Source organism: Triticum aestivum, chromosome 2B (assembly GCF_018294505.1).
Source record: "Triticum aestivum cultivar Chinese Spring chromosome 2B, IWGSC CS RefSeq v2.1, whole genome shotgun sequence".
NCBI lineage: Eukaryota > Viridiplantae > Streptophyta > Magnoliopsida > Poales > Poaceae > Triticum > Triticum aestivum.
The window spans coordinates 59398853-59424121 of NC_057798.1; positions in this window are offsets into that span (position 1 = coordinate 59398853).

Here is a 25269-nt window from a genome sequence, read left to right on the forward strand (position 1 = left end):
GCCCGTTTCAAAATGTGGTCAAAATGACGGACTTGAGAGTTCCTAGCTAGTTGTTGAATCTTGGAAATTTTTTGATGTTTCTCTGATTAAATATATAGTTATCTATCTAGAAATTATTTTTTGAAAAAATAAAGAGCAAACTAGGAGGCAGTTGTAGTTCAAATTTGACCCGCTTCCTACTGAATTGTTGATAATTTGTCTTTTTCACCAGAGGTGGATCAAGGTTTTTGAAACCCAACCATTTGGTCAATTCTGGATTAAATATGTCCTAGAATTTTATAAAATTGATTGTTCCAATTTTGCAACAAATATATGGTAGGTCCTTCACAAAAAAACTCATTTCGGGCACTCGAAAAATGGAAAATGAATTTTCCATGCAAAGAAAATGAAAACTCCCTTAGGAAACATTGTTTGGAATTCCAAGATGCACCCTTGTGCACAATATGAGATCATTTGAACAAACTATGCCATGAATGTGGCCATAAGATTGATCATTTGGCTTGAAAGTCATGAATCTTCACGCATAATTGCTCATTTCTGAGAACACTTTTTAAAAATATTTGCCGTATTACAAGTTTATTATTTTTCCTGGAAACTTGGTCACATATAATGGCACAATGTGAAGGTTTTCCAATTTTTTTGATTTTTTTTGAATTTTTTATGCCCGTTTCAAAATGCGGTCAAAACGACGAGCTTGACAGTTGCTATCTAGTGGTTGAATCTTGGAAAACTTTTGATGTTTCTCTGATTAAATAGATACTTATGTACAAAGAAATTATTTTTCAAAAAAATAAAGAGAAAACTATGAGGCAGCTGCGGTTCAAATTTGACCCGCTTCCTACTGAATCGGCGATAATTTGTCTTTTTTTGCCAGAGGTGGGTCAAGGCTTTTGACACTGAACCATTTGGTCAATTCTGAATTAAATATGTCGTAGTATTTTATAAAATTGATTTGGTCCAATTTTTCAACAAATATATGGTAGGTCCTTCACAAAAAAACTCATTTCGGGCACTCGGAAAATGGAAAATGAATTTTTCATGCAAAGAAAATGAAAACTTCCTTAGGCAACATTGTTTGGAATTCCAAGATGCACCCTTGTGCACAATATGAGATCATTTGAACAAACTATGCCATGAATGTGGCCATAAGATTGATTATTTGGCTTGAAAGCCATGAATCTTCACGCATAATAGCTCATTTCTGAGAACACTTTTTAAAAATATTTTCCGTATTACAAGTTTATTATTTTTCCTGGAAACTTGGTCACATATAATGACATAATGCGAACGTTTTCCAATTTTTTATTTTTTTGAATTTTTTATGCCCGTTTCAAAATGCGGTCAAAACGACGAGCTTGACAGTTCCTAGCTAGTGGTTGAATCTTGGAAAACTTTTGATGTTTCTCTGATTAAATAGATACTTATGTACCTAGAAATAATTTTTTGAAAAAATAAAGAGCAAACTATGAGGCAACTGCAGTTCAAATTTGACCCACTTCCTACTGAATCAGCGAGAATTTGTCTTTTTCACCAGAGGTGGATCAAGGCTTTTGATACCCAACCATTTGGTCAACTCTGAATTAAATATGTCCTAGTATTTTATAAAATTTATTTGGTCCAATTTTGCATCAAATATATGGTAGGTCCTTCACAAAAAAAACTCATTTCGGGCACTCGGAAAATGGAAAAGCGAAGAAAATGAAAACTCCCTTGGGCAACATTGTTTGGAGTTCCAAGATGGACCCTTGTGCACAATATGAGATCATTTGAACAAACTATGCCATGAATGTGGTCATAAGATTGATCATTTGGCTTGAAATCCATAAATCTTCACGCATGATAGCTCATTTCTAAGAACACTTTTTTAAAATAATTGTCGTATTACAAGTTTGTTATTTTTCCTGGAAACTTGGTCACATATAATGACACAATGCGAAGGTTTTCCAATTTTTGATTTTTATTGAATTTTTTATGCCCGTTTCAAAATGCGGTCAAAATGACGGACTTGAGAGTTCCTAGCTAGTGGTTGAATCTTGGAAATTTTTTGATGTTTCTCTGATTAAATATATAGTTATCTATCTAGAAATTATTTTTTGAAAAAATAAAGAGCAAACTATGAGGCAGTTGCAGTTCAAATTTGACCCGCTTCCTACTAAATCGGTGATAATTTGTCTTTTTCACCAGAGGTGGATCAAGGTTTTTGAAACCCAACCATTTGGTCAATTCTAAATTAAATATGTCCTAGAATTTTATAAATTTATTTGGTCCAATTTTGCAACAAATATATGGTAGGTCCTTCACAAAAAAAACTCATTTCGGGCACTCGGAAAATGGAAAATGAATTTTCCATGCAAAGAAAATGAAAACTCCCTTAGGCAACATTGTTTGGAATTCCAAGATGCACCCTTGTGCACAATATGAGATCATTTGAACAAACTATGCCATGAATGTGGTCAGAAGATTGATCATTTGGCTTGAAAGCCATGAATCTTCACGCATGATAGCTCATTTCTGAGAACACTTTTTTAAAATAATTGCCTTATTACAAGTTTATTATTTTTCCTGGAAACTTGGTCACATATAATGACACAATGTGAAGGTTTTCCAATTTTTATGATTGTTTTTGAATTTTTTATGCCCGTTTCAAAATGCGGTCAAAACGACGAGCTTGACAGTTGCTATCTAGTGGTTGAATCTTGGAAAACTTTTGATGTTTCTCTGATTAAATAGATATTTATGTACAAAGAAATTATTTTTCAAAAAAATAAAGAGAAAACTATGAGGCAGCTGCGGTTCAAATTTGACCCGCTTCCTACTGAATCGGCGATAATTTGTCTTTTTTTGCCAGAGGTGGGTCAAGGCTTTTGACACTGAACCATTTGGTCAATTCTGAATTAAATATGTCGTAGTATTTTATAAAATTGATTTGGTCCAATTTTTCAACAAATATATGGTAGGTCCTTCACAAAAAAACTCATTTCGGGCACTCGGAAAATGGAAAATGAATTTTTCATGCAAAGAAAATGAAAACTTCCTTAGGCAACATTGTTTGGAATTCCAAGATGCACCCTTGTGCACAATATGAGATCATTTGAACAAACTATGCCATGAATGTGGCCATAAGATTGATTATTTGGCTTGAAAGCCATGAATCTTCACGCATAATAGCTCATTTCTGAGAACACTTTTTAAAAATATTTTCCGTATTACAAGTTTATTATTTTTCCTGGAAACTTGGTCACATATAATGACATAATGCGAACGTTTTCCAATTTTTTTATTTTTTTTGAATTTTTTATGCCCGTTTCAAAATGCGGTCAAAACGACGAGCTTGACAGTTCCTAGCTAGTGGTTGAATCTTGGAAAACTTTTGATGTTTCTCTGATTAAATAGATACTTATGTACCTAGAAATAATTTTTTGAAAAAATAAAGAGCAAACTATGAGGCAACTGCAGTTCAAATTTGACCCACTTCCTACTGAATCAGCGAGAATTTGTCTTTTTCACCAGAGGTGGATCAAGGCTTTTGATACCCAACCATTTGGTCAACTCTGAATTAAATATGTCCTAGTATTTTATAAAATTTATTTGGTCCAATTTTGCATCAAATATATGGTAGGTCCTTCACAAAAAAAACTCATTTCGGGCACTCGGAAAATGGAAAAGCGAAGAAAATGAAAACTCCCTTGGGCAACATTGTTTGGAGTTCCAAGATGGACCCTTGTGCACAATATGAGATCATTTGAACAAACTATGCCATGAATGTGGTCATAAGATTGATCATTTGGCTTGAAATCCATAAATCTTCACGCATGATAGCTCATTTCTAAGAACACTTTTTTAAAATAATTGTCGTATTACAAGTTTGTTATTTTTCCTGGAAACTTGGTCACATATAATGACACAATGCGAAGGTTTTCCAATTTTTTGATTTTTATTGAATTTTTTATGCCCGTTTCAAAATGCGGTCAAAATGACGGACTTGAGAGTTCCTAGCTAGTGGTTGAATCTTGGAAATTTTTTGATGTTTCTCTGATTAAATATATAGTTATCTATCTAGAAATTATTTTTTGAAAAAATAAAGAGCAAACTATGAGGCAGTTGCAGTTCAAATTTGACCCGCTTCCTACTAAATCGGTGATAATTTGTCTTTTTCACCAGAGGTGGATCAAGGTTTTTGAAACCCAACCATTTGGTCAATTCTAAATTAAATATGTCCTAGAATTTTATAAATTTATTTGGTCCAATTTTGCAACAAATATATGGTAGGTCCTTCACAAAAAAAACTCATTTCGGGCACTCGGAAAATGGAAAATGAATTTTCCATGCAAAGAAAATGAAAACTCCCTTAGGCAACATTGTTTGGAATTCCAAGATGCACCCTTGTGCACAATATGAGATCATTTGAACAAACTATGCCATGAATGTGGTCAGAAGATTGATCATTTGGCTTGAAAGCCATGAATCTTCACGCATGATAGCTCATTTCTGAGAACACTTTTTTAAAATAATTGCCTTATTACAAGTTTATTATTTTTCCTGGAAACTTGGTCACATATAATGACACAATGTGAAGGTTTTCCAATTTTTATGATTGTTTTTGAATTTTTTATGCCCGTTTCAAAATGCGGTCAAAACGACGAGCTTGACAGTTGCTATCTAGTGGTTGAATCTTGGAAAACTTTTGATGTTCCTCTGATTAAATAGATACTTATGTACCTAGAAATTATTTGTCGAAAAAATAAAGAGAAAACTATGAGGCAGCTGCAGTTCAAATTTGACCCGCTTCCTACTGAATCGGCGATAATTTGTCTTTTTTTACCAGAGGTGGATCAAGGCTTTTGACACCGAACCATTTGGTCAATTTGAAATTAAACATGTCCTAGTATTTTATAAAATTGATTTGGTCCAATTCTGCAACAAATGTATGGTAGGTTCTTCACAAAAAAACTCATTTCGGGCACTCGGAAAATGGAAAATGAATTTTCCATGCAAAGAAAATGAAAACTCCCTTAGGCAACATTGTTTGGAATTCCAAGATGCACCCTTGTGCACAATATGAGATCATTTGAATAAACTATGCCATTAATGTGGCCAAAAGATTGATCATTTGGCTTGAAAGCCATGAATTTTCATGCATGATAGCTCATTTCTGAGAACACTTTTTTAAAATAATTGTCGTATTACAAGTTTATTATTTTTCCTGGAAACTTGGTCACATATAATGACACAATGTGAAGGTTTTCCAGTTTTTTGAATTTTTTTGAATTTTTTATGCCCGTTTCAAAATGCGGTCAAAATGATGGACTTGAGAGTTCATAGCTAGCTAGTGGTTGAATCTTGGAAATTTTTTGATATTTCTCCAATTAATTATATAGTTATCTACCTAGAAATTATTTTTCGAAAAAATAAAGAGCAAGCTATGAGGCAGTTGCAGTTCAAATTTGACCCGCTTCCTACTAAATCGGTGATAATTTGTCTTTTTCACCAGAGGTGGATCAAGGCTTTTGACACCCAACCATTTGGTCAATTCTGAAATAAATATGTCCTAGAATTTTATAAAAATTGATTTGGTCCAATTTTGCAACAAATATAAGGTAGGTTCTTCACAAAAAAAACTCATTTCGGGCACTCGGAAAATGGAAAATGAACTTTTCGTGCAAAGAAAATGAAAACTCCCTTAGGAAAATTGTTTGGAATTCCAAGATACACCCTTGTGCACAATATGAGATCATTTTAACAAACTATGCCATGAATGTGGCCATAAGATTGATCATTTGTCTTGAAAGCCATGAATCTTCACGCATGATAGCTCATTTCTGAGAACACTTTTTTAAAATAATTGTCGTCTTACAAGTTTATTATTTTTCCTGGAAACTTGGTCACATATAATGACACAATGCGAATAATTCTAATTTTTTGATTTTTTTTGAATTTTTTTGCCCGTTTCAAAATGCGGTCAAAACGACGGACTTGACAGTTCCTAGCTAGTGGTTGAATCTTGGAAATTTTTTGATGTTTGTCTGATTAAATAGATACTTATCTACCTAGAAATTATTATACGAAAAAATAAAGAGCAAACCATGAGGCAGCTACAGTTCAAATTCGACCCGCTTCCTACTCAATCGGCGATAATTTATCTTTTTCACCAGAGGTGGATCAAGCTTTTGACACCCAACCATTTGGTCAATTCTGAAATAAATATACCCTAGGATTTTATAAAATTGATTTCGTCCAATTTTGCAACAAATATATGGTAGGTTTTTCACAAAAAAAACTTATTTCGGGCACTCGGAAAATGGAAAATGAATTTTCCGTGCAAAGGAAATGAAAAATCCTTTAGGCAACATTGTTTGGAATTTCAAGATGCACCCTTGTGCACAATATGAGATCATTTGAACAAACTATGCCATGAATGTGGCCATAAGATTGATCATTTAGCTTGAAAGCCATGAATCTTCACGCATGATAGCTCATTTCTGAGAACACTTTTTAAAAATAATTGTTGTATTACAAGTTTATTATTTTTCCTGAAAACTTGGTCACATATAATGACACAATGCGAAGGTTTTCCAATTTTTTTGAATTTTTTTGAATTTTTTATTCCCGTTTCAAAATGCGGTCAAAACGACGAGCTTGACAGTTCCTAGCTAGTGGTTGAATCTTAGAAAACTTTTGATGTTTCTATGATTAAATAGATACTTATGTACCTAGAAATAATTTTTTGAAAAAATAAAGAGCAAACTATGAGGCAGCTGTTGTTCAAATTTGACCCGCTTCCTACTGAATCGGCGAGAATTTGTCTTTTTCACCAGAGGTGGATCGAGGCTTTTGACACCCAACCATTTGGTCAATTCTGAATTAAACATGTCCTAGTATTTTATAAAATTGATTTGGTCCAATTTTTCAAAAAATATATGGTAGGTCCTTCACAAAAAAAATCTCATTTCGGGCACTCAAAAAATGGAAAATTAATTTTCCATTTAAAGAAAATGAAAACTCCCTCAGGCAACATTGTATGGAATTCCAATTTTTTGATTTTTTTTTTAATTTTTATGCCCGTTTCAAATGCGGTCAAAACGACGGGCTTGACAGTTCCTTGCTAGTGGTTGAATCTTGGAGAACTTTTGATGTTTCTCTTATTAAAGAGATACTTATGTACCTAGAAATGATTTTTGCAAAAAATAAAGAGCAGACTTTGAGGCAGCTGTAGTTCAAGTTTGACCCGTTTCCTCCTGAATCGGCGGGAATTTGTCTTTTTCACCAGAGGTGGATCAAAACTTTTGACACCCAACCATTTTGTCAATTGTTCATTAAATATGGCCTAGTATTTTAGAAAATTGATTTGGTCCAATTTTGCAACAAATATATGGTAGGTCTTTCACACAAAAAACTCATTCTGGGTACTCGGAAAATGGAAAATGAATTTTCCGTGAAAATTAAATGAAAACTCCCTTAGGCAGCATTGTTTGAAATTCCAAGATGCACCCTTGTGCACAATATGAGATTATTTGAACAAACTAAGCCGTGAATGTGGCCATAAGATTGATCATTTGGTTTGAAAGCCATGAATCTTCACTCATGATAGCTAATTTCTGAGAACACTTTTGTGAAATAATTGCCATATTAGAAGTTTATTAATTTTCTTGGATACTTGGTCACATATAATGACACAATGCTAAGGTTTTCCAATTTTTTGATTTTTTTTGAATTTTTTATGCCCATTTCGCAATGCGGTCAAAACGACAGGCTTGGCCGTTCCTAGCTAGTGGTTGAATCTTGGAAAAATTTTGATGTTTCTCTGATTAAATAGATATTTATGTACCTAGAAATGATTTTTGCAAAAGATATAGAGCAAACTATGAGGCAGCTGCAGTTCAAATTTGACCCGCTTCCTACTGAATCGGTGGGAATTTGTCTGTTTCACCATAGGTGGATCAAAACTTTTAACACCCAACCATTTTCTAAATTGTGCATTAAATATGGCCTAGTATTTTAGAGAATTGATTTGGTCCAATTTTGCAACAAATATATGGTAGGTCCTTCACAAAAAACCCTCATTTTGGGTACTCGAAAAATGGAAAATGAATTTTTTGTGCAAAGAAAATGAAAACTCCCTTAGGTAACATTGTTTGGAATTCCAAGATACATCCTTGTGTACAATATGAGATCATTTAAAAAAATATTTTAAAGGACTTTCACAAAAAAAACTCATGGACGGTTGCTAAGTGGATGATTTCTATACAAATCCCTGACTGGTAGCACCTATTGTTGATCGATTACGACCAATTTAGATGGTCACAACATCATCAAAGCATGTACCTTATTCTGGTTGGTCTATGGGCACGTCACGCGGATCAAGCATCATAGACCATCGGATACTGGCAGATCCAACGGCCCACAGCCCTCACCCTCTCACCTACCCACCGCGAGCTACCCTAGAAAAAACAAAACAAACCCCCCGCAAACTCCTCTCTCTCCCCCTAGCAGCGAACCCTAGCCCCTCTCTCCCCCGCACACCGCTCCTCCCTTCCAGATCACCACCGCTAGCTCCCCGCCGTCCATGGCCTCCCCTCCTCCTCTCTCCCATCTCCTACCCTCACCGCGGCGCTCCTGGCCGCCCTCGCCCTGATCGCGCTTGCACCCTCGGCGGCGTCCGAGATCTAGTCGACGGTGATCCGGGCCGACCCACGCACCAACATCCCGCTCGAGGAGTTCGGCTTCTCCAACAAGAGCGTGCTGGAGCTCAATGTCACCGGCATCACGATCGATCCCCTCGCCTCATTCAGACCTCGACCTCTCCCAGATCAGCGCGCGCGTTCTCCAGCGCCACCCACGACCGTATCCCGTCACTAGGGTTTCGCCCGGCATGGTCTGGCGACTCAGGTGCGTCCCTCCACTCCATCTCCTCCTCATAGCCATCCCTCACTTCCTCACCTCATTTTATGTCCCTCCTAGATCCAGGATGTCATCCTCAATCAAGCACAGGGGACGGCAAGAGCTCCCCTGCTGGTTGCTCCCCGCCCCCAAACGCCATGGCGGCCTCGCTACTCCTCCATGCCACGCGACGCCGAGACCTCGCCTCGCCGCTCGCCACCGTAAGCGGTCTGCGTCTCGTGATCCTTTCGTTTCCTTTCTTGCTCGGATTTGTTGCGTCGGATCCAAGGGTTCTCTTCTTTGTCGGATTATGCATGTCCCGTACGGATGTCTCGAGCGAGGGTTTGCAATTGCAACTTCGTGATTTGCAAACTGCTTAATTAGGTTCTTGCAGCTACCGGTTTGTAGCGTGACTGCAGTGTTTCCATTTCGCCTACTAGTATGCCTCTGAAAAAAGCTGTTAGTTTGTCTTCTATAGTAGAATCATGGCTCTGCATATACTACTGCCTTAGAGGTGACTCTTTTTATGCATGTAGTATGGAGTTCTGTTTTTTTCATACGTAGCGTACTATGCCTTCCATCATGTGCCATATCTTCTACTAGCTTAGCAAACCATCAATGGCTTGTAACAATTTTCTCATCACGCCCATGGTTGGGGTGCGCTGGGGTGGGGTAAACAAAGGATGACGCAATACCAAGTGCACAATTATGCTTGCTATTTATTACTCATTCTTACAGCATACTCTTATATCTTCTACTACAGCTGTGCTACTAGTAGTTCCTAGGCCATTAGCTCCTGCTTGCTTTTTTGCTGCACAATGCTCAGCCTGACTGACAATAATTGACCAACCAGGACCTCCTTTTCTTCCAAATTAAGTTTCAGCTTCACGACTAGCTCAACACTAGTCAGGGTTAATTTACTTCCATCCTTGGTTTTTAATTTTCGGTGTCCCTGAAGCCGCTGTTATTGATAGTGAACTATGGCACTCTTAATTAGCAAAACAATGAGCATGCATTCATTCTCGATGAACATTGAAGCTCTTAATTAGCGACAATATTGAGATGACATCCACCTATTTCTTTATTTTTGTGAATGGACAGAGTGATCTATATTTTTTCGTCAGTCCATACAACACTTTTGACTAGTATGATTCATTATGTACAATGTAGTGTGCCTATAGGTTTCCATGTTTAAGAAGAACCTATGATTTATCTTCAGAGAAACACGTAATTTGTCCTATGAGGAAATGGGCATGTTTTATTTTCTTTGAGAAATGTTCATTCCATGGCAGGGGGTGTAGGAGCACAAGCATCCAAATATGCCCATACATGACAAAAAAGTTACTAGATTGTAAAATATTCATTTTGCTGCTAGTGTCCATTTAGCAGTTTTTTACTATGTTCCTACCAAGATGATTCAGCCATTTGTTTGTTTTCCTGTAGCGAAGTGCGGCTGGACGACCGAGGCTGCTATTCTGCCTTGATCTACACACAATGAGTTCCTAGACCTGACTTGAAGCAAGGATACCTAAGGCTGCAAGCCAACAATATATGATGATGGGTGCTGCTTGTCTATGTTCTCAACATAACTATAGGTTGCCATGTCTTTTCCACTTTCCTTTTTTGCTTCTGTAATGCTAACTTGACGGTCAGCCTATAGTTATGCAAAGAACATCGGCAAGTAGCACCTGTCTTCAGACATACACTGCCATGTCTTGTTCCATTAATCACCTAGTGCTCCTGTTAGTGACATTCATCTAGTATTTTATTTTTGCAAAGCATGCAATGGTTTGGAGTACTTGATCATGGCCTGATGGAACCTACATGTTGTGGTTTACACATTTACACATTCATGGTTTCATCTATTGTTTGTAATTGTTTTGCTTAACTATGCTAGTAGATATCGCGTGGGGTCTGTAGCTATTTCTAAGTTGGTATTATATTTCAGAAGTACTTGATTCCCTTTTCAAATTGCTATTGGCATGTGGTTGTCCTTCCCGTTAGTTCGTGTGAAATTTGGATTTTAAGATTATGGCTTAATATGTTGTCTCATGCTGTTGATTTCAATTGTGCAGAATCTATTGACTAATCTTGACAAGTTTTGCTCTGCTGACGGCCCATGCTGATGCTCTTTGTGGTAAGAGTCCTTGAGTGCTGAAGTGCATGTCTCAACTTGACTGTGCTTACGATTATGGGTTTACTCAAGTTATACCAAGGGCAGTAAACCATACATCGTTCCTTTGTTTGTACTTGCTAGTATTAAATTTATGCTCCTCAGAAAGTGCTGGTACCAGATATACCAAGTACCAACCAGAAAAGGCTAAAGTATAGCCGATCAGGCTTGCACTTCCCTGAGTGATGCAAACCTATAGTGGTTCTTTTGTAGTTCCTTAATCTACTGACTGATTTCTAGTAAAGCTAATATACACATTTACTAGCTCTGTTAAGGGCTATTTTATCAGAATGGTGGGTGTGTACTTTTGTAATCTGGTGGTTGTTCTAACATTTGTTATCAACTCATGTCATATACTAATGTCATCACTTTAGTTCCTGGGTTTCACATTAGAAGATAATCATGGTTTTGCTGTATCACCATATTTATCTTCTCTACATTTTGGCACACAGTTTATTAGGCTATATCATCATAATGATGGCCCACAAGAAAAAAGCAGAATTAGAACCCTATAATAGTCATGATGTTTTAGTTTATGGAGGTGTTGCTTATTTGGTCAGATTTCCTTACTTGCTCCAGGCATAAGAATAAGCTTATAGGAACAGAATATTGATACTCTACGAGCTATGAGTAGAATGCTCTATTTTCGCGAGTCACCTTTCTTGTATGAACGAGTATCTTGTTTTGACTAGCTGGATAATAAAAGCATTGTACTAGTTGAATTTATGTTATCATTCTAAATAACTTGTCTTTTTTTGAGTGGTCTCATCATAATATATTGGCTCCAGTTTTCTGATTCTTCTGTGTTGATTCATGTAACAGGGTGACTGAGGTTGCATGTTTTTCATGACAGGAGCTCCATCGTGAAGAATATAGCACTGTTGGTAGAGTAGGGGCTCATTGCGTAGAGGTTGTAAAGTACAGTTGGTAGTTGGTAGTGCAGAAGCGCCATTGTATTTCGTGTTATTTGTAGAGCAGGAGCTCCAGATTTAGTCAATGTATTGTGTTATTTATTTGTAGAGCAGGAGCTCCATACTGAATCTGGTTGTTATTTGAAGTATTATTATATGTGTTTTCTGTTGTGCCAATTTAAATACTGCTTATTTATTTACTGCCAAATTGAAACATGAAAAATATGACCCTGACAGCCAGGACCCACTTAACAGAATTTGATAACTGGGACCCATGTGACTAGTGGATCCATTATATATACAAAAAACAAACTATTGAGACAAAAAGCCCACGGCACAGAAAATTAAAAGTCTGAATTGTAGGGCGTGGCCCATGAAGCCGACCAGAATTAACAAGGAAAAAATATACTAAATGGGCTGAATTGTCGGGCTTGGCCCATATAGACACCTAATAGAGAGCTAGCGACCAAAACAGAAGGTCATGGAATCAACGACCTTTTGTTTTGGTCATGGAATTCCACGACCTTCTCACATAGAAGGTCATTAATTTCAGTTTACGACCGCGAACTTTTGACCTTCTGTTTTTTGTCACAAAAAGGTCACAAATGAAAAACAATGACCTTTCAGTGACCAATAGTGATGGTCGCAAGTTGACATATTTCTGGTAGTGCCTAAGCATGCACCCAAGGACACACATGTGATTTTCCAACCAATTTATATGCACTGGAGCATGTGCATGTAGTTCAAATTTGAATTATGCACATAAAATGCCTAGAAAACTTAGTTAATGCATAAAAATGTCCAAACGAACCACGAGAAATCCCAAAAATTGACACAACACTCCTGTTGTTCTATGTTGACACTAGAATTTTTTTGAGAGCAATAAGAGGAAAAGAATATCGTCCCGTCCCCAAAGGTGGTACGTTCCCTATCGAAACCATCATGTTTGTTGTGAGAAGCACTGGTCTATGAGAAACTTATACCCAAACCTGCCCCAAATGGGACAAAAATTTCACAGCGACATGTTGATGCTGCTCCATGATAGCATGCCATGTTTCATGAATTTCAGACGAGTTTTGGATTTACTAGAATTTAAAAACGAGGTATCTCAACGTTTTGCCGGCAATCAACGGTGCCCTGGTGTTTGAAATTCATTCCCATCTCTCGCATCGGACCTAGAAATTCACCCAAGGACACACATGTGATTTTTTGACCAAATTTGGTGCATTGGAGCATCTGCTTGTAGTTCAAATTTGAATTATGCACATAAAATGCCTAGAAAACCTAGCTAATGTATAAAAAAGGCCAAACGAACCCGGAAAATTCATTCCCATTTCTTGCATGGGACCTAAGCATGCACTGAAGGACACAGATTTGATTTTTCAACCAATTTGTATGCACCGGAGCATGTGCATGTAGTCTAATTTTGAATTGTGCTTGTGAAATGGCTAGAAAACCAGTTTAATGTATAAAATGTACAAACGAACCCTGAATAATTCCAATTCTTTTACGACACACATATAGTTGCAAGTTCACTGCAGATAAAAGGTCTGGAAATTCAAACAGCGTCCATTGCTGCTGTGACCCCATTTTGTAATTCAAATCAAGTAGATCCCACACAGTTTATTATCACCAACCGTGTGAGATGTAGTACAAAATATCTTGGAGCACCGTCGGTGTATAGTACGCCTATGGCTTACGCGAGAAGGTGCATCGGCTACAGTCCACAGCCGGCGTGTCAAGCACACTAGCTCACTCCCCAAAAGCTCCCGCCTCTACGTCCCTCGCAATCTCAAAAATATCTACTATCTGGAAGGTTTTAATGTTTGATAGCACACGATTAGTATGTGCGGACAGTGTGCGATGTCTGTTACTCCCGCTCTGCTTCAGTCCCTTGATTCAAATTTTCAGTAGCCACAACATTTTACTCCCGCCTCTGCATCCCTCGCAATCTCAAAAATATCTGCTCGCCCTTGATCCAAATTTTCAGTAGCCCCACCTTGTTACTCCTACCTAGTAAAATTTTCAGTTGCCGTAGTAATTCCTCAAATACAACCTTACCCCCCTTCACACACACCCCCAAACCTCCACTCACACAGACGCACACAACCCTCAAAACCATTGGTAGGTCACCACCATCGCCGGCGCCTCCATCCTCAATCTCTGCCTGTGTGCCGAGGACCTCGAGGAGCCAATGGCCAAAAAGAGGTTTATCGCGGCCTTTTCGCCCGACACCGGTGAGGTGGCCGCCGAGGTGTCTCCGTCGTCCTCCGCGGGCCCGATCCGCTGCCGCCAGTCCCCTGATCCGCCCGCCGCCGCGCCCCTACACCGGTTCAAGGACTTCCCCATCCTCCCTTAGACCTGGCAGTCGATGAAGTCCTACCTCAGGGTCCGGCAGCGGCGGTGCGGGACGTGGGTCGCAGAGAGTACAGATCAAGAGACCCACACCCGCCGGTGGCTCGGTAGCTTCCACACGGCTGAGCTCGCAGCCATGGAGTACGACCGCTGGCAGGTCCGCTACCACGGCGTGGCGGCTAGGCTCAATTTCCCCTTTGGCACACGTCCAGTCCACCTCATTCCGTCGGAGCCAGGGGTGGTGAGATCGGCTATGGCGCGGGAGGACCGCGAGGTGTGGGAGTGCCTCAAGGCCGAGGCCGCCAACGAAGCCTATATGCAAGAGCTCCGCCGGAAGCAACCGGAGCTCGTGGAGGCGGAGCGGGCGATCTTTGCCTGCACGGAGGGCAGCGAGGTTATCGCGCTCTCCTCCGATGATGAGGTTGAAGGCAGCGAGGATGGCGGCGCGGAGGGCGGCGATGTTATCGCGCTCTCCTCTGATGATGAGGTCGAAGGCAGCAGAGGGCGTCGAGGTGGGCCCCGAGGATGAGGAGATCGACGTCGACGAGTGGAGGAGTGCCTTCCCCAACGACCCCGATGACGGTACTGGCCCGGACCCGGATCGCGGCACACCGTACATGACGAGGAAGGATTGGCTCGACCTCTACTTCGACTGAAAGTAATTTAGGTTAGTTTAAATTTATGTTTTATGTTCGGTTATGCAGAACTATCTATGTTTATGTTTGAATGCATGCTACTTTTGGTTGAACCTGCTTTGAGCTTGATCAAAATAAAGTTTACAACCTTAAGTTTACGGGATCGACTAGAAAAGGACAAAAAATGTAGGAGTGTATATATATCCACTAGGGGTTTTAGTCCTTTATCTTTTTAAGGATCGCCTATAGATGTCCTTATCACTTGTTTATTTCAGTTCTTCACAATGTGATGATCTATATGTGCAACTATTTGTCGTGCAGTTCAATTTCATCAATAACAGTTTCAACAATACCACTATGAATTACGATATTTGGTTGCTGTTAAGGATATTGAAGTTAACATGAGATTTCGTTTTTCAATTGTTGTTTAGCAACATGCATTGTACTAAATGACTAAATATGCAATCCCAGGCTACATAGCAACAAGGAAGAGTGTTACCTTAATGTTCTGATGATGTCTAGATTTACATGTAATAAAATCTTATATAATGGGATGGATGGAGTGTCGTACTACATCATTTTTCAATTGTTTTCTAGCTTCTAATATTAACTTGGTGCTTTTAGGTACATATATCATTCCCAAAGATCCACACTTTGACCCTTTCTGCATATGGGGCAATGAGATATTCATGAACCAGCCTCGAGTGAGGAAACTGATAAAGATTGTTATTAAAATGGGTCAAAAGATGTCAATCGAACTATTTGTTTACACTTTATGCAAGACAACAGTGAACTGCGGGATGGTAAGTAAGAACCCTGTAGCCTTCTTTTTACTGCACGTAATGAGTTGTGTTAGATGACAATATCTGAATCTTTCTTCTTTTGAAGTGGATCCTGAACCAGTTTACTCAAGATTACCTCTCAAACTACATGATTGGTGGCCGACCATCACAAGGGGTTGTACTAGAGTCTTGCATGCCTTTTGCATCCAGGAGAGCACAATAGGGCCATTCCGCTTCACCTTGTTCAGCAACTGGAATGTCTGTCGCCTCTTTATTTACCATCTGTAATAATACAAGTATAGAACCCTGGTACATTATTCTTTATTTAGTGCTTATGTAATTCTTAAACATATGTACATGTGAATCGAGTAATGCATTGGTTGTTTGAACCTGATGGATATGAATAAAGCTATAGCCTACTTTCAAGTTTAAATTAGGTACAATTTTACATAACATAAATTAAATTAGGGCGAAATTACATTGTGCAGGTAATTACGTCACACATGGTTGGTAAAACACAAACGTTTGTGATATACACCATAATCCAAGACGATTCATAGAGAGGAAACGTGTGCAAGCATGCACACAGTTATCGTTCGCAAAGCGTTTGTGCTGTCAGACATTATAACATACGGTGCGGGAAAACTAAATGTGTGTGATTTTCTACCTATCGTACACGGTTTATAATCATGAACTGTTTGTGATGTGCCAGGCATCGTAAATCTCCTGAGCCTGGAATCTACCTAGAATCTGCCTGGAAAGCTCTTGTGCCTTGAATCTGCCTGGTTTTAGGCAGAACCACAAAACTCCGACTGCGATGGCAATACGAGCACAAACGAGTAGCAAGGATGAAGCGTTTGGGATATTCGAGATATCGGAAACAGTTATATAGGGACAACTGTATGCATCAAGGCTCCCTATCCCCGACGGTTTCTGGGTCATGTGGGAAGAACCCCCCTATCGCCCACATTCACTTAGTGACGGTTCTAAATGCCATCACGGAAAGGGGTTAAAACCGTTTGTTTAGGACCGACACACACCGGTGTTCCTTGATAGGTGGACTATCTAGCACGCCCAGGGCCACCATCATTAGGAGGAGGCAGTTGCCCCGTTGTCGGTGTCAAAACCGACGGATCTCGGGCAGGGGGTCCCGAACTGTGTGTCTGAGGATCGATAGTAACAAGGGATGATGGGGACATGATGTTTACCCAGGTTCGGGCCCTCTTAAAGGGGGTAAAACCCTACGGCCTTCTTGATTGTATTCAATGAGTATAGGGGTTACAAGAGTTGATCTACCTCGAGATCGTTATAGCTAAACCCTAATTGTCTAGCCTATGAGAATTCTGATGATATCTACGGACTAAACCCTCCGGTTTACATACACATCGGAGGGGCCAAGGATTATACAGAGTCGGTTTGCAGGCGAAGGAAATAACATATCCAGACATCAAACTTGCCATCCACGCATATAAGTGAAGAAATATGCCCTAGAGGCAATAATAAAGTTGTTATTTATATTTCCTTATAGCATGATAAATGTTTATTATTCATCCTAGAATTGTATTAACCATAAACTTAGTACATGTGTGAATACATAGACAAACAGAGTGTCCCTAGTATGTCTCTACTTGACTAGCTCGTTAATCAAAGATGGTTAAGTTTCCTAGCCATAGACATGTGTATTCATTTGATGAACGGGATCACATCATTAGAAGAATGATGTGATGGACAAGACCCATTCGTTAGCTTAGCACTATGATCGTTTAGTTTATTGCTATTGCTTTCTTCATGACTTATACATGTTCCTATGACTATGAGATTATGCAACTCCTGGATACCGGAGGACCACCTTGTGTGCTATCAAACGTCACAACGTAACTGGGTGATTATAAATATGCTCTACAGGTGTCTCTGATGGTGTTTGTTGAGTTGGCATAGATCGATATTAGGATTTGTCACTCCAAATGTTGGAGAGGTATCTCTGGGCCCTCTCGGTAATGCACATCACTATAAGCCTTGCAAGCAATGTGACCAATGAATTAGTTACGGGATGATACATTATGGAACGAGTAAAGAGACTTGCCGGTAACGAGATTGAACTAGGTATGATGATATCGACGATCGAATCTCGGGCAAGTAACGTACCGATGGCAAAGGGAAAATGTATGTTGTTATGCGGTTTGACCGATAAAGATCTTCGTAGAATATGTAGGAGCTAATATGAGCATCCAGATTCCACTATTGGTTATTGACCGGAGATGTGTCTCGGTCATGTCTACATAGTTCTCGAACCCGTAGGGTCCACACGCTTAACATTGGATGATGATTTGTATTATGAGTTTATGTCATTTGATGAACAAAGTTTGTTCGGAGTCTCGGATGAGATAACGGACGTGACGAGGAGCCTTCAAATGGTCGAGACATAAAGATTCATATATTGGAAGGCTACATTTGGACGCCGGAATGGTTCGGGTCGTTTCGGATAAGTTTCGGAGTACCGGGGGTTACCGGAACCCCCCCCCCCACCCCCAGGAAGTTATTGGGCCTCGTGGGCCTAGTGTTGGGGAACATTGACGAAAATAAAAAAATTCTACGCTTCACCAAGATCAATCTATGGAGTTCATCTAGCAACGAGAGAGAGGAGTGCATCTACATACCCTTGTAGATCACGAGCGGAAGCGTTCAAGAGAACGGGGTTGAGGGAGTCGTACTCGTCGTGATCCAAATCACCGATGATCCTAGTGCTGAACGGACAGCACCTCCTCGTTCAACACATGTACGGTTGGGGAAGACGTCTCCTCCTTCTTGATCTAGCAAGGGGGAAGGAGAGGTTGATGGAGATCCAGCAGCACGACGGCGTGGTGGTGGAAGCAGCGGTGATCTCGGCAGGGCTTCGCCAAGCTCAGCGAGAGAGAAAGGTGGTACGGGGGGAGAGGGAGGCGCCAAGGACTAGGGTGCGGCTGCCCTCCCTCCCCCCTCTTTATATAGGGGGCCTAGGGGGTGCGCCGGCCCTGGAGATCCCATCTCCAAGGGGGGGGACGGCCTAAGGGGGGACTTGCCCCCCAAGTCAAGTGGGGCGCCCCCCACCCCTAGGTTTTCCAACCCTAGGCGGAGGGAAGGCCCAAGGGGGGCGCACCAGCCCACCAGGGGCTGGTTCCCTTCCCCTTTCAGCCCACGTGGTCCTCTGGGATAGGTGGCCCCACCCGGTGTACCCCCGGGACCCTTCCGGTGGTCCCGGTACAATACTGGTGACCCCCGAAAGTTTCCCGGTGGCCGAAACTTTCCCGGTACAACTTTCGGGTTTCGGCATGCTAATGTCTCTACAACCCTAGCATCACCGAACCTTAAGTGTGTAGACCCTATGGGTTCGGGAATCACGCAGACATGACCGAGACAGCTCTCCGGCCAATAACCAACAGCGGGATGTGGATACCCATGTTGGCTCCCACATGTTCCATGATGATCTCATCGGATGAACCACGATGTCGAGGATTCGAGCAACCCCGTATACAATTCCCTTTGTCAATCTGTACGTTACTTGCCCGAGATTCGATCGTCGGTATCCCAATACCTCGTTCAATCTCATTATTGGCAAGTCACTTTACTCGTACTGTAATGCATGATCCCGTGACCAAACACTTTGGTCACATTGAGCTCATTATGATGATGCATTACCGAGTGGGTCCAGAGATACCTCTCCGTCATACGGAGTGACAAATCCCAGTCTCGATCCGTGTCAACCCAACAGGTACTTTCGGGGATACCCGTAGTATACCTTTATAGTCACCCAGTTACGTTGTGACGTTTGGTACACCCAAAGCACTCCTACGGTATCCGGGAGTTACACGATCTCATGGTCTAAGGAAAAGATACTTGACATTGGAAAAGCTCTAGCAAACGAACTACACGATCTTTTGCTATGCTTAGGATTGGGTCTTGTCCATCACATCATTCTCCTAATGATGTGATCGCATTATCAATGACATCCAATATCCATAGTTAGGAAACCATGACTATCTATTGATCAACGAGCTAGTCAACTAGAGGCTTACTAGGGACATGTTGTGGTCTATGTATTCACACATGTATTAAGATTTCCGGATAACACAATTATAGCATGAATAATAGACAATTATCATGAACAAGGAAATATAATAATAATCATTTTATTATTGCCTCTAGGGAATATTTCCAACAGTCTCCCACTTGCACTAGAGTAAATAATCTAGTTACATTGTGATGAATCGAACACCTATAGAGTTCTGGTGTTGATCATATTTTGCTCACGGAAGAGGTTTAGTCAACGGATCTGCGACATTCAGATCTGTATGCACTTTGCAAATATCTATGTCTCCATCTTGAACATTTTCACGAATGGAGTTGAAGCGACGCTTGATGTGCCTGGTCTTCTTGTGAAACCTGGGCTCCTTGGCAAGGGCAATAGCTCCAGTGTTGTCAAAGAAGAGAGAGATCGGCCCCAATGCATTGGGTATGACTGCTAGGTCGGTGATAAACTCCTTCATCCATATTGCTTCATGCGCTACCTCCGAGGCTGCCATGTACTCTGCTTCACATGTAGATCCCGCCACGACACTTTACTTGCAACTGCACCAGCTTACTGCCCCTCCATTCAAAATATACACGTATCCGGTTTGTGACTTAGAGTCATCCAGATCTGTGTTGAAGCTAGTGTTGACGTAACCCTTTACGACGAGCTCTTCGTCACCTCCATAAACGAGAAACATATCCTTAGTCCTCTTCAGGTACTTCAGGATATTCTTGACCGCTGTCCAGTGTTCCTTGCCGGGATTACTTTGGTACCTTCCTACCAAACATACGGCAAGGTTTACATCAGGTCTAGTACACAGCATGGCATACATAATAGACCTATGGCTGAGGCATAGGGGATGACACTCATCTCTTCTATATCTTCTGCCATGGTCGGGCATTGAGCCGAGCTCAATCTCACACCTTGCAATACAGGCAAGAACCCTTTCTTGGACTGATCCATATTGAACTTCTTTAATATCTTATCAAGGTATATGCTTTGTGAAAGACCTATGAGGCGTCTCGATCTATCCCTATAGATCTTGATGCCTAATATGTAAGCAGCCTCTCCAAGGTCCTCCATTGAAAAACACTTATTCAAGTAGGCCTTAATGCTGTCCAAAAGTTCTATATCAATTCCCATCAAAAGTATCTCATCTACATATAATATGAGAAATGCTACAGAGCTCCCACTCACTTTCTTGTAAACGCAGGCTTCTCCATAAGTCTGCATAAACCCAAACGCTTTGATCATCTCAGCAAAGCGAATGTTCCAACTCCGAGATGCTTGCACCAGCCCATAAATGGATCGCTGGAGTTTGCATACCTTGTTAGCATTCTCAGGATCGACAAAACCTTCCGGCTGCATCATATACAGTTCTTCCTTAAGATAGCCGTTAAGGAATGTCGTTTTGACGTCCATTTGCCATATCTCATAATCATAGCATGCGGAAATTGCTAACATGATTCGGACGGACTTCAGCTTCGCTACGGGAGAGAAAGTCTCATCGTAGTCAACCCCTTGAATTTGTCGATAACCCTTAGCGACAAGTCGAGCTTTATAAATGGTAACATTACCATCCGCGCCCGTCTTCTTCTTAAAGATCCATTTATTTTCTATCGCTCGCCGATCATCGGGCAAGTCTATCAAAGTCCATACTTTGTTTTCATACATGGATCCTATCTCGGATTGCATGGCTTCAAGCCATTTGTTGGAATCTGGGCCCGCCATCGCTTCTTCATAGTTCGAAGGTTCACCGTTGTCTAACAACATGATTTCCAGGACAGGGTTGCCATACCACTCTGGTGTGGAACGTGTCCTTGTGGACCTACGAAGTTCAGTAGCAACTGGATGCGAAGTACTTTGATCATCATCATTAATTTCCTCTCCAGTCGATGTAGGCACCACAGGAACATCTTCCTGAGCTTCACTATTTTCCGGTTCAAGAGGAAGTACTTCATCGAGTTCTACTTTCCTCCCACTTACTTCTTTCGAGAGAAACTCTTTCTCCAGAAAGGACCCGTTCTTGGCAACAAAGATCTTGCCTTCGGATCTAAGGTAGAAGGTATGCCTAATGGTTTCCTTAGGGTATCCTATGAAGACGCATTTTTCTGACTTGGGTTCAAGCTTTTCAGGTTGAAGTTTCTTGACATAAGCATCGCATCCCCAAACTTTTAGAAACGACAGCCTAGGTTTCTTCCCAAACCATAATTCATACGGTGTCGTCTCAACGGATTTAGATGGTGCCCTATTTAAAGTGAATGTAGCTGTCTCTAAAGCGTATCCCCAAAATGATAGCGGTAAATCGGTAAGAGACATCATAGACCGCACCATATCCAATAAAGTGTGATTATGACGTTCGGACACACCATTACGCTGAGGTGTTCCAGGCGGCGTGAGTTGTAAAACGATTCCACATTTCCTTAAGTGTGTACCAAATTCGTGACTTAAATATTCTCCTCCACAATCTGATCGTAAGAACTTTATTTTTCGGTCACGTTGATTCTCTACCTCATTCTCAAATTCCTTGAACTTTTCAAAGGTATCAGACTTGTGTTTCATCAAGTAGACACACCCATATCTACTTAAGTCATTAGTGAGAGTGAGAACATAACGATAGCCTCCGCGAGCCTCAACGCTCATTGGACCGCACACATCAGTATGTATGATTTCCAATAATTTGGTTGCTCGCTCCATTGTTCCGTAGAATGGAGTCTTGGTCATTTTGCCCATGAGGCATGGTTCGCATGTGTCAAATGATTCATAATGGAGATACTCTAAAAGTCCATCAGCATGGAGCTTCTTCATGCGCTTGACACCAATGTGACCAAGGCGGCACTGCCACAAGTATGTGGGACTATCGTTATCAACCTTACATCTTTTGGTATTCACACTATGAATATGTGTAACATCACGTTCGAGATTCATCAAGAATAAACCATTGACCAGCGGGGCATGACCATAAAACATGTCTCTCATATAAATAGAACAACCATTATTCTCGGATTTAAATGAGTAGCCATCTCATATTAAACGAGATCCAGATACAATGTTCATGCTCAAAGCTGGCACTAAATAACAATTATTGAGGTTTAAAACTAATCCCGTAGGTAAATGTAGAGGTAGCGTGCCGACGGCGATCACATCGACCTTGGAACCATTCCCGACGCGCATCGTCACCTCGTCATTCGCCAGTCTCCGCTTATTCCGCAGCTCCTACTTTGAGTTAAAAATATGAGCAACCGCACCGGTATCAAATGCCCAGGAGCTACTATGAGTACTGGTAAGGTACACATCAATTACATGTATATCACATATACCTTTAGTGTTGCCGGCCTTCTTGTCCGCTAAGTATTTGGGACAGTTCCGCTTCCAGTGACCCTTCCCTTTGCAATAAAAGCACTCAGTCTCAGGCTTGGGTTCATTCTTTGGCTTCCTCCCGACAACTGGCTTACCGGGCATGGCAACTCCCTTGCCATCCTTCTTGAAGTTCTTCTTACCCTTGCCCTTTTTGAAACTAGTGGTTTTATTGACCATCAAAACTGATGCTCCTTTTTGATTTCCACCTCCGCTGATTTCATCATTGAAAATACTTCAGGAATAGTTTTCACCATCCCCTGCATATTGTAGTTCATCACAAAGCTCTTGTAGCTAGGTGGGAGCGACTGAAGGATTCTGTCAATGACCGCCTCGTCTGGGAGGTTAATGTCCAGCTGGGACAAGCGGTTGTGCAACCCAGACATTTTGAGTATGTGCTCACTGACAGAACTATTCTCCTCCATCTTACAACTATAGAACTTGTCGGAGACTTCATATCTCTCGACCCTGGCATGAGCATGGAAAACCATTTTCAGCTCTTCGAACATCTCATATGCTCCGTGTTGCTCAAAACGCTTTTGGATCCCCGGTTCTAAGCTGTAATGCATGCCGCACTGAACGAGGGAGTAATCATCAGCACGTGACTGCCAAGCGTTCATAACGTCTTGGTTCTCTGGGATGGGTGCTTCACCTAGCGGTCCTTCTAGGACATATGCTTTCTTGGCAGCTATGAGGATGATCCTCAGGTTCTGGACCCAGTCCGAATAGTTGCTGCCATCATCTTTTAGCTTGGTTTTCTCTAGGAACGCGTTGAAGTTGAGATTGACATGAGTGTTGGCCATTTGATCTACAAGACATTTTTTGCAAAGGTTTTTAGACTAAGTTCATGATAATTAAGTTCATCTAATCAAATTATTTAATGAACTCCCACTCAGATTAGACATCCCTCTAGTCATCTAAGTGATACATGATCCGAGTCAACTAGGTTGTGTCCGATCATCACGTGAGACGGACTAGTCATCATCGGTGAACATCTCCATGTTGATCGTATCTTCCATACGACTCATGTTCGACCTTTCGGTCTCTTATGTTCCGAGGCCATGTCTGTACATGCTAGGCTCGTCAAGTTAACCTAAGTGTTTTGCATGTGTAAATCTGTCTTACACCTGTTGTATGTGGACGTTGGAATCTATCACACCCGATCATCACGTGGTGCTTCGAAACAACGAACTTTCGCAATGGCGCATAGTTAGGGGGAACACTTTCTTGAAATTATTATGACGGATCATCTTATTTACTACCGTCGTTCTAAGCAAATAAGATGCAAAAACATGATAAACATCACATGCAATCAAATAGTGACATGATATGGCCAATATCATATAGCTCCTTTGATCTCCATCTTTGGGGCGCCATGATCATCTTCGTCACCGGCATGACACTATGATCTCCATCATCATGATCTCCATCATCGTGTCTCCATGAAGTTGCTCGCCAACTATTACTTCTACTACTATGGCTAACGGTTTAGCAATAAAGTAAAGTAATTACATGGCGTTTAATCATTGACACGCAGGTCATACAATAATTAAGACAACTCCTATGGCTCCTGCCAGTTGTCATACTCATAGACATGCAAGTCGTGATTCCTATTACAATAACATGATCTCATACATCACATATATATCATTCATCACAACCTTTTGGCCATATCACATCACAAGGCATATGCTGCAAAAACAAGTTAGACGTCCTCTAATTGTTGTTGCATGTTCTACGTGGCTGCAATAGGGTTCTAGCAATAATGTTTCTTACCTACGTAAAAGTCACAACGTGATATGCCAATTTCTATTTACCCTTCATAAGGACCCTTTTCGTCGAATCCGCTCCGACTAAAGTGGGAGAGACAGACACCCACTAGCCACCTTATGCAACTAGTGCATGTTAGTCGGTGGAACCTGTCTCACGTAAGCGTACGTGTAAGGTCGGTCCGGGCCGCTTCATCCCATGATGCCGCCGAACCAAAATAAGACAAGTAGTGGCAAGAAAATTGACAACATCTACGCCCACAACAAATTTGTGTTCTACTCATGCAAAGAAACTACGCATAGACCTAGCTCTGATACCACTGTTGGGGAACGTTGTAGAAAATAAAAAAATTCTACGCTTC